A 16329-nucleotide genomic window follows, 5' to 3' on the forward strand; every position below is an offset into this window, starting at 1 on the left:
TTTGTGGTATAACCGTTACACGTTTATATTACGTTGTGATTTGTTGTATAACCGTTACACTTTTATGATACGTTGTAATTTGTGGTATAACCGTTACACTTTCATGTTACGTTGAATTTGTGGTAAAACCGTTATACTATTATATTGCATTGTAATTTGTGGTAAAACCGTTACACCATTATATTACGTTGTAATTTGTGGTATAACCGTTACACTATTATATTACGTAAACGGTTGTAATTTGTGGTATAACCGTTACACTATTGTATTTTGTTGTAGTTTGTGGCACGTCTGTTACACAGTGTACGACAGTAACCACCTTGTGGTGAAACCACCTGGTAAAACTGTAACCCAGAATGCAACATTGACATACACGGTCAGAAAACTATTGTGTTTCATTGAACTCATAGGTGAAAGTATAAATATTGTACTATTGTTTTTATCACGCTCTTGAAACGATGAAAAGGTGCGAAAAACAGCACAAGCGGACGAGCACCTAATCAGACACATTTGTGAGGTACAACACAAAGTTACTCATACAGGTCTACCATTCACCCACTATGCACAGCCCGCATGAAAGACGATCTATGACCAGTGACCGTGTAGGTAGGTATCTGCACGTTGGCTTCAGGTAACGTATAATACACACCGGAGACGCCGCCGCATAGTTAACGCCCCACGACCATGCATGCTACCTTGTTGCTAAGAAAACACACGCCTTAACAAACGCAGAGAATATAACAGTGACTTCTCTTTCAACTCAGGCGTCCTCAAACTTCGATCAATGAGACACGGATACATATTGTCAATTCCAACCAATCACAACGTCTGTTACATTTGAACATGGTGACGAGTGTTGTATACGTGACTGTGTTTATATCTATCGAGTTGATGCCTCGGCGTGTTGACACTTGAGAATCGTGCGTCGCGTTCTTACCTGCAGATCGGACCAACTGCATCAGCCATACAGGTGAGTGCACATGTTAGATGGTGCCTCATTTGATGATGCACTCTTAATCGTTGCTCCGCCGTCAAACATGCTACATGTATGGCATGGTCATGCAATAAATGCATCGATCCACACATACCATTATCTAAAAACGTTGTATTGAGCTTTAAGTTTCATTTAATGTTTATTTTATTCTACCCGAGAACACATTCAGATTCATAATCATTGCATTGTTTTTTTTAATCACAGCTATGTATCGGTCTCACCTATTGTCATGTGAGTCACGTGACTCACAGGTGTAACGACAGGTGTTGTTTAGCTCTACCATCCATACATGTAGTAAGCAGTTCTATATCGTTAGCTATAAGTCTACATATAACAAGCATACACAAAGGTATAAAGATAATTAGTGTAAATTAAGCAAAGATCTCACGGATATTTAGGTTCAGGGTGAAATCAATAACAGTTAACCGTTACATCAAACCGAACTGTGTCGACATCCACGTAATTACTTCATGGGTGAAGTATTGCTGACCCAGGTACTACACGTGGGCGAGTATTGTGACAGAATGGGTTCTCCAATTTCCACACCCTTACGCAGACCGCCACCACCCTCAGCCCCCCCCCTCCCTCCCTTTATTCCCACCCTAAACACCCATCCCCGATTCAATCTTGTTTGCTCCATGTACAACGCACTGAAAGAAGATGTGTTATTGCAACCTGAACCAATAAATACCATAAACCGTATTTATATAAGTGATAAAGATTGTCGGCAGGGTACTGTTTGCTAGGGTGTATTCTGAAGGCCCCTGTTCTCCCGCTCAAGGAGGCAGTGTAACAGAGTAGCTGAGACAAGTTCATTTCTCCTTTGCTGATCGGTAAATACATTTTCTATACAATATCAGTCATACACACACGCTTCGAGACAACGTCACGCTATGTTAACAGTAAGACGGGTTTTTTAATCGAGGTCAAATCAAACGACGCAAACGATGTCAAAGAATGTAAAAAGATATTTCATGGTTTACTGGTTTGCAATAGGTCATACGGGGCGGTTAAAATGCCCCACGTCTGAACAAGGCGTTTTGAAGGTTGAGTGATTAAGTATGGTATTACGCCGTTTTTAGCAATATTCCAGCAATATCACGGCGGGGGACACCAGAAATGGGCTTCACACATTGTACCCATGTCGGGAATCGAACCCAGGTCTTCGGCGTGACGAGCGAATGCTTTAACCACTAGGCTACCCGACCGCCCCTTTTGCAGGTTGATATGGACGCTGTCTCTCGGTGCACAGTCTAAGTGGTCAGGCTACACCAGACACTGCACGTTGTCTGGGGCGTGGCATGGTGGTCATCTGTAACAGGAAGCTTGTTGTCCATGTCAGGCACATCCTGGTGGTCCAGTTCTCTTCACCTTCATCCGTTTCATCTTTTGGTGTGGGGCGGTCGGGTAACCTAGTGGTTAAAGCGTTTGCTCGTCACGCCGAAGACCCGGGTTCGATTCCCGACATGGGTACAATGTGTGAAGCCCATTTCTGGTGTCCCCAGCGGTGATATTGCTGAAATATTGCTAAAAGCGGCGTATAAACAAACTCACTTACTTACTTCTTTTGGTGACCGCTGTGTCAAAAACATACCCCAAAACATGTAATATTCTCTTCCCTGTAACGCTACTTTGAGTGTTCGCAGTTTTACGCCGCTTGTGGCAATGGTCCATTCGTGACCAACTCGTGTTATTCCGGGACAAGCCGAATAGCGATTCGTGCCCCTCTCATGGCCATGTTTGCGACCGGGTTCCGTCTTAGCGCTAACGGGCATACCTAAAACAATTGTCAACTCGTTGCGTAATGGTTCACATACATTTCCCCATATATTATATATATTTCAGATGCAATTTAAAGCACATCGGGACATGCGGAATTATACAGTATGATTGAACACATTTAATTGTGTCTTGGGTATATTTGTAGATGCAAGACCTATGTAAGATCAAAAAATATTTCTGAGGGATTCTTTGACGAAGAACTTGAAATTATACGCGCATTCCGATTGGTTTGTCGTTTTTTCGCACATAACATTCATCGATAGGGGGGCGAGTCTTCTTGCAGGTTACGGAAAGGGGTGAGTGTCGTCGAATGGCAATGGTCAAGCCATATCACGGCGGGCAATTCACTTGAGTTGTATTTGATTTAACAACCCTGTGATCATGACTGGTTACTTGTTGTATATTCATTGCGTCTCTTTTATGATTTCTGGAAACAGTCTTTTTGTCGTTCAGATATTAGATATTTTAGCCAAAATATTGGAATATCCTCAGTTAGTTAAGGACTTGTTGTCTCATACCATAAACACAGAGACCTGCATTTTTACCCTGCATGTTAAAAGAAATATGTTCTTGTGTTGAAGTTGCTTGTCCATTGCGCATATTTCCGCACGCCAAGGCAATCCAATACCCACCTTTGTTTGGTTGTACTGATTTCACTGACAACAATACTGTTAGACAGAGATCGATAATATAGATAGATATTCATTACTTGCGGATTCCCACTTGGAGGCTCGGCAGTCAATATTCACTGCAGGAGGTATTAGTAATTCATATTATTAGTTAGGTAACTCTCTTCCGTGATTTACAGTTGACAACTGACTGAATAATAATATTAGCAACAGAACCAATTCCGTAATCACAAGTGAGTGAGTGAGTGAGTGATTTGGGTTTAACGCCGCTTTTAACACTATTCCAGTTATATCGCGGCGTGTAAGCTTAATGTGGGAGGAAAGCCCGAAGTGATGCAGGTCTCAGACGTTTACCACTTCGGTGAAACCCACGAGCACGGGTATGGTGCTGACAAACCTAGAAACATAATCGGGGCGAACCGGGATTCGAACCCACAATCGTAGGTTTCTGGCGTGCCCAAGGGACGCATCTCTGCACAGCGAATCGCGGCGCCCTAGACGACTGGGTCACCCGTGCCCTCCGTAATCACAAGTAATCTCTAAACTATGATTCAGAATAAGCATTTGAATCTCTATTACAAAATAGTGATTATACCAGGTGTTCGCGAAACGGTTATTGTATCCTGCCTTACAGATGGCCAACGTCACAAACACATGCAAATGCAAAGCAAGTGTGCATCCGAACAAACATGGGAGCATATGGTACGTGTTGAAATAGGGGATTGCATTGGCCATCCTAATGGTCACTGATGCGTCAGATTTGGAAAAGTTCAGACAAGCTGTCACTGTTCATTATACCTATTTGACAGTCGTTCCTGGAGCTCAATCAATGGAAAGTTGAGTTTACACCGTCCTGCTCAACGCTGATTTGTTGTTGTTTACCGCCACACCCACTAATATTCCAGATATATGACGACAGTCTGTATATTACCGAGTCTGGATCAGACAAGCCAGTGATTGTGATCATGAGCACCGATCTACACAATTGGGATACGATGACATGCATCTACCAAGTCAGAGAGTCTGACCACCCGATGCCGTTAGTCACCCTTTACGTCAGGCATTGTCGCCTTTTACAGCAAGCATGGGTTGCTGAATACCTATTCTAGCCCTGATATTCACGGGGCCCTGCTCAGTGCAAAATATAAGGAAGACTTGTTTTGTGGACAGTGTGTGTGTGTGTGTGTGTGTGTGTGTGTGTGTGTGTGTGGCTTCTTGCACTCGTCCAGACTAATGCCGGTTTTATAGTGCTAGCCCATGATACCATGTTGCAGTGTATCATGGATGCTCCACACAAGCACAGGATACTGGCTCCGAGTCGACTGGCCCTTGTTGTGTCTCCTTAATGCAGGAGGGATAGCAACAACCTTTGGTATGACGATGACAGGGATAGAACCATCAGGTCCACGCTCTATCCAGTAGAACATGCAGGCGTTACCGAATGGCCAGAGGTTAACAAATGACAGCTTTGATGTGTTTGTTTAAGAACATAGTTTTTGTCCGACTGTTACCTGTAGCGCCTGATTCTTTACTTGATACATATGGTTTAGAGAGCTTGTCCGCTACCCAGGCCCATTCTCGCCAATGGTGAGATCATTTTTCACTGCATGCCTCTATATTTTGCCAGATACTTTTCGTTTTAAATTGGCCTACCACGTGCGACCAGAATTACTTCAAGATCAGTGCCCTGGCAATCGACAGGTTGGAGATTGTACTCGTAAGATTGAGCTTTGATTCTAAAGTAGGTATCAGCTGCTTGATGAGCCAAAGTATCTGGCGGTCGCCAGATAAAATATAGAGGTATACAGGAAAAAATGATCTCGCCAGTGGCGGGTATATGCCCCATAGTCCGCGACAAAAAAATAAATTATAAATTAAGACAACTGTCTACAATGTTATGGTAACACTAGTCAGTAACTATACTGACGAACGAAAGAAACTAAGTAAACACTTGAAAATCGGATTTGATAATAAAATTTCAAACTTTGTCAAAACGTTACAGCACTGAAAAGAGTCGCCGAAACGCTGCAAACTTTAGGTCCAAAAACACTATGATACCAGTATCAAATACATCAACATCGAAAAACCAGTTCTTGTTTGTTTGCCTTTTAGCCACCATGAAATATGGGTATATACTTTATATGTATGTACATTATATACATTATATATCAACAGAACTTCAAATCACATCAAACGTACACTATGTAAGTACTTTAAAGTAAATAACAGAAGATTTGAATTCTTGTTTATTGGTTAAAGCATTTCTGGTATGGTTGTGGTCATAACTTTTGCACCACTATTTTGCATTCTCCGCCGATAACAGTGACTTGTTTATACACCATTTTATATATATATATATATATATATATATATATATATATATATATATATATATATATATATAAATGGTGTATAAAACAATAGTCGAAATCTTTATATATATATATATATATATATATATATATATATATATATATATATATATATATATATATATATATATATATATATATATATAACAATGGTGTATAAAACAATAGTCAAAATCTTTATATATATGGTGTATAAAACTATAGTCGAATAAATCGTTAACAGAACAGAGAGAGACTACAAAAGCGTTGCCAGTCATGCATTAATACATGTATCCCACAGCAGTAGTTTGAAGGTCAACGTATTAAAATTCCACTGCAACCTGTCTTGCAATCCATTAAATCTTCCGACTGTACTGAATATGAGGTGTAATATATGGGAACGCCTCAGGTATGGCAATGTATTCAAGCATTGGCGAACCTTGTATATCCTTCAATTCAATGACTTTAATTCTCGCAGTGCGCTTGAATATAAAGGCAGTGTACATGTACAGTGAATGTGACAGTATGCGAGGTGACGGTGAAATGGAGGATGACCTTAGGGTCAAACAGCGTGTCGGTTGCCCATAGCGACGACGCTGTACTCGATCTGCGCACTGTCAATTGTCGAGATGTGGCCTGTTATATGGTTAATATTGATCAATTTACGTCATCACACTCTTCACGTATGATTTTGTGTGACAAATATGGGTAGAGCACTCGCGATCGGACCTTTCTTTCGATATGCAATTTATGAACTAGCGGAGACACCGGAAATAGGCTCCACTCATTGAACCCATGTCGGGAAGCGAACCCGGGTCTTCAGCGTGACGAGCGAACGCGTTAACTACTAGGCTACCCCACCACCCCATTTGTTGTTACATAAATGCAATATTTCTTATGTTCTAAAGTCATATGTTCGCTATACCATGGAGTATAACACAAATATCAACAGTGAAGTGCATCGTCAAATATAGATTATGTATATATTGTCTTCATCTGCCTAATATGTTATAATCGTTTTGCATTTTCACTTCCTCGTATTTTATAACATATGTTTTGTTGAAATTTGCACATCACGGCCGGTCGTGTGAGAAACTATAGTTTAGTAAACGCTGAGTGGCCTTGACCGTTAACAGCGGGTTCACATGAACGATTTAGGTTTTTATTGCAAAGTGAGTCGGTTATTGGCTAAATGTTGTACATGTTTGTAGGCAAGCATACACGGCCATTAGCACAACACCTGCTACCGCTGTCTCGCGTTTCTGATCAACCTACACATACGGTGACATGTCGACATATTGCATTCTGTTTCCTGCTTATAGGCAGAATATATAAACTGCAAACCAACGCTCAAAAATGTCAATATACATTTTATCACCCAACACGAATAGACACTCGTTTATATGTATGCATACGTGTGTTATGTAGCCTATCCTCGTTTGAGTAAGCTCTTTGTTACTTACACGTGATCTATTTAACAATTTAAATTTATTTAACAATTTAAAAATCTATTTAAGAACCAGAACCACCTACAGACGGGCACATGGCATATGTCTTGCAACGTGATCAAAACAAAATGGCTAGACTCGGGCCGTATTCACAAATACCAAATACAGAATAAGACTATGCGGAATTCACTTCAGATAAATGTGAATAAGTTTTACTAAAGAATATGTTTTAAACAATAAGGTAAGTAAATCTGGCAGTTAACCGTCTGTCAACGGGCTCTGACAGTGACATTTCATGAAAATGGCATCAAAGCTAAAAGTAAACGACTGTGTGAAAATTGATGGTCATCTGTGTGGTCATGTTCAATCGATTATTCGACCACCTGGACCTTCTTACGAATCCAATGTTAAACTTGAGGATGGGACACAAGCCGGTATCCCTATACAGACCCCACCTAAATCCCGAGATTAAAGCGTACTATGTGCAGGACCCTTTATCTGGCGTTGACTTCAACCAGCTGTTTGATGATAACTATTTCTGTTTAAAATGCTTTCGCTCGTCAGATGCCAGAAATATTCATCCTTTTCATAAAACACGGTATGACATGGGAGCTCGATAGGTATTCTCCATGTCTACAACACCTTTGTTCGTGATGACCTCACTCGTTACGTATCGTTGATTGGTATTTCTGTCCGCTATATTCAGTCCTTGTCATAAATATTCTGTCTATATTCAATGTAAAAGTCACCCATGCGTAAACCAGCCGGGTAATACTGTACAGGTGGTGCATATGGTGCGGTTTTGATCAAATCAATTCCTGATCAATATTCAAATACAGCACAAGATATATTTATCTTCATACAAATTAGCTTAATTTCTGCAAGTAGACAAATGACTGACATAATATGCCGCTACACGCTATTCACACATGTCCGAATTCCTTGAAGATACTGACTGACATGGTTTCTCAATACTGTTTACACTACTAGTACTAGCACTAAGTACTATAAACACTAATGGTTATTTGATTCGCTGGATGTTTTCACAATGCTTGTCGTAGGAGGCGACTAACGGGATCGGGTGGTCAGGCACGCCGACTTGGTTGAGGCATGTCATCGCATCCCAATTGCGTGGATTGATGCTCACGATGTTAATCACTGGATTGTCTGATCCAGCCTCGATTATTTACAGACCGCCGTCATATAGCTGGAATATTGCTGAGTGCGGCATTAAACAACAAACATCACCCCAAGAATATCAAATAGTCGTCCCCTACCGCTAACATCTTGGCCCGACAGCACTCGACATTTTACTATTACGTTTCACTCAAATACTGCAACTGACAATCGCTGCAAATAAACTTACAACGCTGCCACGTGACGCCTTTAACGCATATCCCACAATCATGTTATACACATTAACATGTTACATGTACACAAATATAAGTCAGTCCTATTGCCACAAGTAAGTGACCTTCTGATCCGATTTACAAAGTGATATTATCTTGTCACATGCAGGTAAAGCTCTGTCACATGCCAGGCAAGGTGTGCAGCCACTCACTGGGTACGCGAGTCGTTACCGCAGTGAACTAGCACTGTACCATGTGATTGTTCATCCATTACATAGGCTCTAGCTCATGCCCACAGGCGTATGTATTACTTTACTATGTTACCCGCACATGCGAGGTCTTTAATGCAAAGGATAAGTTTGAATAAAACTGTCCTGCTTTATCAAATCTAATGAATACCCAGGGGAGCAGTCTAAATATAGATCTATACAGTCTCAGGCATTCACCCACTTCTTACGACAGCCAGTAATAGTGACTCAAGTCATGCCAGCGCTGAAAGCCTATGGTCATCTCTTCTACACTCAATGAAATCTGTGGGGCGGTCGGGTAGCCTAGTGGTTAAAGCGTTTGCTCGTCACGCCGAAGACCCGGGTTCGATTCCCGACATGGGTACAATGTGTGAAGCCCATTTCTGGTGTCCCCCGCCATGATATTGCTGGAATATTGCGAAAAGCGGCGTAAAACCATACTCACTCACTCAATGAAATCTGTATTGGCACATGGCCGAGTATGATTATTCTCTGGCGTTGACGCTTTATTTTCGCATGAGAACCCTTAGCAGATATGGTTCATGGTTATTGAAAGGGCTTTGTCGCTTTTATGTACACTGTATTCCCAGGTATGAGGTTCCATGTAGTGCGCGGCGTCCTTGTCCCTGTGGACCAGAAGGACACACGTTGTCCGACTGAATGAGCTTGAAACCTGTTATAAAAGCAGACCATCAAGTCAGTGTACTGCTGTGCCGAGACGTTGGGTGTCACTGAAGTATATAATAAGGGTGCGATCTAAGTAATTAAACCTGAATAGAGCGGGTCTGTTCTATGTGTGGGACGAGTCAAAATTTACTACCCGGACCCCCGACCTCCTACGATCCAACCCGGATACCCGTTGTTGCGTCAAGTTGGGTAGAAAATGTCCGATTAGAGAGCTGGGGAGATGAAAATGCTTGTGCCAACGAGCATGGTCGTGTAACCGTTGAAACAGCGGAAAACAATGCCACCTGTGCTTTTTAAAGGGCAATAACTCTCTATATAAAAAAGACATAAAGGGAGGGTAGGCTACTCTTGTCACTCCTAAATTCATGTCGCGATAACGCCTCCAACATATTTACGTTTGTTGAATTAGCAGTTTACCTCCAGCATTTTATAATTACGATATGTGTGCCCAACCAGTAACCATTTTCTTCATCATTCAATATGTGTTGAATCAAGTATTCGGCATCTAACCCTGCGACCATTCAACAAACCCTGATATCATTCAACCAAGTTAACTAACCCTGATATCATTCAACCAAGTTAACCAACCCTATTATCATTCAACCAAGTTAACTAACCCTGATATCATTCAACCAAGTTAACCAACCCTGATATCATTCAACCAAGTTAACCAGCCCTGATATCATTCAACCATATTAACCAACCCTGATATCATTCAACCAAGTTAACCAGCCCTGATATCATTCAACCAGGTTGACTAACCCTGATATCAATCAAACAAGTTAACCAACCCTGATTTCAGTCAACCAAATTAGCTAACACTGATATCATTCAACCAAGTTAACCAGCCCTAATATCATTTAACCAACCCTGATATCAGTCAACCAAGTTAACCGACCCTGATATCATTCAACCAAGTTAACCGATCCTAATATCATTCAACCAACCCTGATATCAATCAACCAAGTTAACCAACCCTGATACCATTCAGCCAAGTTAACCAACCCTGATATCATTGAAAAGGGTTAACCAACCCTGATATCATTCAACCAGGTTAACCAACCCACATATCATTCATCCAGTCCTGATATCATTCAACCAAGTTGACTATGCCTGATATCAAACAACCACGTTAACCAACCCTGATATCAATCAAACAAGTTAACCAACCCTGATATCATTCAATCAAGTTAACCAACCCTGATATCATTCAACCAAGCCTGATATCATTCAACTAAGTTAACCAACCCTGATATCATACAACCAAGTAAACCGATCCTAATATCATTCAACCAACCCTGATATCATTCAACCAGGTTAACCAACCCTGATATCAAACAACCAAGTTAACCAACCCTGATACCATTCAACCAAGTTATCATTCAACCAGGTTAACCAACCCTGATATCATTCAACCAGGTTGACTAACCCTGATATCAATCAAACAAGTTAACCAAACCTGATATCATTCAATCAAGTTAACCGACCCTGATTTCAGTTAACCAACCCTGATTTCAGTCAACCAAGTTAGCCAACACTAATATCATTCAACCAAGTTAACCAGCCCATATATCATTTAACCAAGTCTGATATCAGTCAACCAAGTTAACCAACCCTGATATCAATCAACCAAGTAAACTAATCCTAATATCATTCAACCAACCCTGATATCATTCAACCAGGTTAGCCAACCCTGATACCAATCTACCAAGTAAACCAACCCTAATACCATTCAGCCAAGTTAACCAACCCTGATATAATTTAACCAGGTTAACCAACCCTGATATCATTCAACCAGGTTAACCAACCCTGATATCATTCAACCAAGTTAACAACCCTAATATCATTCATCCAGTCCTGATATCATTCAACCAAGTTGACTATGCCTGATATCAAACAACCACGTTACCCAACCCTGATATCAATCAACCAAGTTAACCAACCCTGATACCATTCAACAAAGTTAACCAACCCTGATATCATTCAACCATGTTAGCCAACTCTGATATCATTCAACCAAGTTAACCGACCCTGATATAATCCAACCAGGTTAACCAACCCTGATATCTGTCAACCAAGTTAACCAATCCTGATATCATTGAACCAGGTGAACCAACCCTGATACCATTCAACCAAGATAACCAACCCTGATATCATTCAACCAAGTTAACAACCCTAATATCATTCATCCAGTCCTGATATCATTCAACCAAGTTGACTATGCCTGATATCAAACAACCACGTTAACCAACCCTGATATCAATCAACCAAGTTAACCAACCCTGATACCATTCAACCAAGTTAACCAACCCTGATATCATTCAACCATGTTAGCCAACTATGATATCATTCAACCAAGTTAACCGACCCTGATATAATCCAACCAGGTTAACCAACCCTGATATCTGTCAACCAAGTTAACCAATCCTGATATCATTGAACCAGGTGAACCAACCCTGATACCATTCAACCAAGATAACCAACCCTGATATCATTCAACCAAGTTAACAACCCTAATATCATTCATCCAGTCCTGATATCATTCAACCAAGTTGACTATGCCTGATATCAAACAACCACGTTAACCAACCCTGATATCAATCAACCAAGTTAACCAACCCTGATACCATTCAACCAAGTTAACCAACCCTGATATCATTCAACCATGTTAGCCAACTCTGATATCATTCAACCAAGTTAACCGACCCTGATATAATTCAACCAGGTTAACCAACCCTGATATCTGTCAACCAAGTTAACCAACCCTGATGTCATTCAACCAAGTTAACCAACCCTGATGTCATTCAACCAAGTTAACCAACCCTGATACCATTCAACCAAGTTAACCAACCCTGATACCATTCAACCAAGTTAACCAACCCTGATATCATTCAACCAGGTAAGATACCGTTATAACACGTCTTGGTTACACACATGGCGGTCCACAAACGTCCATGCGCCCTGTCAATGCTTAGTTGACATAAGTTTATTGTCAGTGGACTTAAAAGTAGTCATCAAGTGCTCTGTGTAAGCTGTGCTGAAACCGACAACTGATGTTTACCTTATGGTACTATTCTAAGCGTTTAGCTTTTTTGCCATACATTATTCCTTACTGGTAGTCATAACACTAATGCTGTGTCTAGACAATAGAATCCTTGTGACGTATCAAAGTCACGTGCGACTTTAGTCCTCCAGCGTGTGGGTATCATTCCATGGCTTCCTTTAACGATAAACAACGGAGCATGTTGCTTTCATAGAGGCATATACATTTTCCGATTATTTCTAATCAGTAATGCTTGACGTATGTTCCTTCTTAGATAGGTCACGATACGCTGGTTAGAACAACTGTATGGTTCAAGCGAGGTGAGGTGAGGTGAGGTGAGGTGAGGTGAGGTGAAATGGGGTTCAACGTCGGGATTATTGCACTTATATAGCGACGTACATGCACGTGTCTGTGTTGCTCTTGGAACTAGTACTAGTCCGGACTTATTCTTAATTCGGTTTTAAGTGCTAGCCCAGTGTCATAAATATTTACATGCCACCTTGACATCTTTGTAATGTTACTTCTGCGGCGTAAAACAGCACTCACGCACCTGCCGATGTCGAGCAGCTATTCTGCTTTATTGTTTATTCGTTGGTCTGTTGTTTATATGTTGTGTATAAAATGTCCAGGAACAGTGACGCCGATGTCGTTTATTAACCCCAACACCTAAATCCTTCGATTTCTCTCAGAGAAATAAAACAGCTGGCGTCCTGATGCATGATACGATCCCACCATTGAAACTTGGTAACACATTTAAAATTTATTCGTTCCAAATATGTCATCGTTATTTGATTGTGATTCATGGACCCATGCTTATGATATACAGTAAACTACGTTTATAACGAATATGCTTATACCGAACTGACGGATATAACGAACTTTCTTTTTTGGTCCCGGCAATTTGCTTTATATATACAGTTACTGTATACGTGCATATTACGAACTACGGTTATAACGAACTAGAATGAGAGCTCCCTTTGAATTCGTTATATCCGTAGTTTTCTGTACAGACGGAATCGTAAGCCTTTGGCCGACATTTCTTGTAGATATGGATAGAGTTTTCTCGCACTTATTTACGATTGGCACTTGGATAACCGGCTGGTTCCCATTTTGTCGGACGCTATTGTTGTGGTATAAACCTACCGGAGCATGATGATCCCTTAAACAATGGTGGATTAAACTATAGTCTGCTTCCTAGTTTGACGTCTAACGTAGAAACAAAATCGGTAAATTGCATCAGTATGTTTTATTGCATAAAATCATAGCAGACTGAATTTACATGCAATACCCACATAACAGCCGTTCACTATTATTGTACAGTAAACTACGGTTATAACGAACACGCTTATAACGAACTGACGGATATAACGAACTTACTTTTTTGGTCCCGACTATTTGCTGTAGTTATGCTGTATATATGCTTATAACGAATTACGGTTATAACGAACTAAAATTAGTAGTCCCTTTGAGTTCGTTATAACTGTACTTTACTGTATAGTATTAAAGTAAGCCGCTCATTGTTGGAGATCGTACCGGTATGTCGCATACAGTGATTACTTCTGTGAACCTTCGCTGACATATAAAATCCGATTAAATGGTTCTTATTTGCAATGTAAACTATTGCTGCCCCTGGACGTTGGGTGACAGAGAAGTAGGTGATTGCGGTAAGGTAAGCTAACCATACCCTTAAGTTCAAACAAAATGTATGGCACATATACTCAACGGCATGGTCGCTGTATTTTCAGATCTCGATCTATACACGGTCATATTTGGAGACGTATGGGTTGTGTTGTGTAGAGTATTTGCATGTATTGTCATTAAAATGCTATTGCGTTATCACGTGCTGAACATTCAAAGTATCTGTTCACTTTGCGTAATGGTGGAGATGAATTGAAAAGTCATGGTAAATTGGTGTATTGTACTGTCACCGGTTGACGTATGAATATGGCCATGACAACACAGTTTGGTTTCAAAATAATTTTAAACTAACCCGTCATCATGGTATGAATATAATAAAAATGTTATACTTTTTCAGTTATTGGTTAACATCTCATGTCATTATGTTAAACGATTTTATATTTGAAGCATCATACTCCACAATAAATATCTAGTTCTTCATTAAACATTGTTAAAGTTAAATAAACTGCCGAGCAGAAGAAAGTATACACCAATGTTTGATTTTGGCTAAATTGGTTATTCAATGGTGATATATTTGATATGGAATCGGGGCGCGGGTGGCCCAGTCGTCTAAGGCGCCGCGATTCGCTGTGCAGAGTTGCGTCCCGTGGGCACGCCAGAAACCTATAATTGTGGGTTCGAATCCCGGTTTGCCCCGATTATGTGTCTAGGTTTGCCAGCACCATACCCGTACTCGTGGGTTTCACCGAAGTGGTAAACGTCTAAGACCTGCATCACTTCGGGCTTTCCTCCCACATCAAGCTGACACGCCGTGATATAACTGGAATACTGTTAACCGCGGCGTAAACACAACTCACTCACACACTAATATGGAATCATAGTTGTGTTTCGGCGACTGTTTTCAGCCTTGTAATGTTTTGAAAACTTGTGTAATCTTTTAGTCAGATCCAATTTTCATGAGCGTACTTTCTGTACTAAGCGGTTTCATTGGCCACTGTCTACTCAATTAAGCGTTATAACCCGCGATAGAAAATGTCTGGTAATTTGTTGGATGAGGCGATTAAAGAGGATAGGTGGTAAGAATCTGTTGGGTGACGACTGTGTGTCATCGTGCCGTCTTAGCGTGGATCGTTGTTCATGTTTTCAGCGATCTGGTAAAACACGATTTCTGCTGACTTTGGCTTTAAACAACATTCACTCACTCACTTCAGAGTAATTACTCCCTCATTGCTTGTATTACATACAAACGTATTTTCAATATGAAAGGCAACCATACGTAATAAATGCAGATCGGGTATCACGTCAGGTTACATCAATATGTCAACTTATCCTTATATATGGCCGTAATTAATGCATGACGTCGTTATACCGCTATTCGATATTCAAGAAAACATCCTGAATCTCTGGTCCCCTTTTTGCCAGGCGACCTTAGCACTGAGACGATCGTAACTTAAAATACTTTAACATAGAGTAATGCTGGTCCGAAGATCGTGAAACGGAGCCCAAGGCTTTTCTATTCACACTACACTATCCTGTACTGCGTGGAAAAAACAACCGATAATTGTATTCGCCGTAAACATATATACCATCAGATTAAAATATAATCTGTCGGTGTCAAATTTGATCAGATCATAAGGGCGAGATTTCCATACATAATACTGCATGTATGAGCCATTGACGTTACACGATATGTGCAGAACAGAGTATGCAAATGTTTCAGACAAATTATCCAAATTACCCATTTCGTTGCAACACTGTGAAGTATCAGTGTTACAGTCTTCCTAAATGTTTGCTCATTGTCAATGGAAGTGAGCTCCCTCCTTAAGCACAAGTTTTCAATTCCCTGTTCATAACCAGAATGTGATGGATCCTTTTTCGAAACTTGCTTTACAAAATATGGTTTCCTAATTTGTTATCAAGTTTCCAAATTTATACACCAACTTAACGTTATTACATATGTCGATGGTTTGAGTCTCATGTTGAAATCATAATCCACGTGACGAGGAGCAATGACCGAAATGAGCTCCAACGATCCGAGAGCTTTGGAATTCGCTGTGCAGATTTGCGTTCCTTAGCCGTACCAGGATCTGCTTCACGTGTGTTCGAAAATGATCGAAAGGCGAAACAATGTTATTAAGATGTACTTAATAATGATGATCA

At 40.6% G+C, this 16329-nt stretch overlaps 1 protein-coding gene across 1 annotated transcript in view; it reads left to right on the forward strand.

Annotated features, from left to right (window-relative positions):
* Window positions 1-796: 796 nt before the first annotated feature.
* Window positions 797-16329, forward strand: part of LOC139454433 (annulin-like) — a 40387-nt gene continuing 24854 nt past the window's right edge. Inside the window, exon 1 of the mRNA XM_071236135.1 lies at window positions 797-970. The gene's annotated coding sequence lies outside the window, so the exon portion shown is untranslated. The remainder of the gene's footprint in view (window positions 971-16329) is intronic.

Source organism: Haliotis cracherodii, unplaced genomic scaffold (genome assembly GCF_022045235.1).
Source record: "Haliotis cracherodii isolate W230 unplaced genomic scaffold, xgHalCrac1.p SCAF_10, whole genome shotgun sequence".
NCBI classification, from domain to species: Eukaryota; Metazoa; Mollusca; class Gastropoda; order Lepetellida; family Haliotidae; genus Haliotis; species Haliotis cracherodii.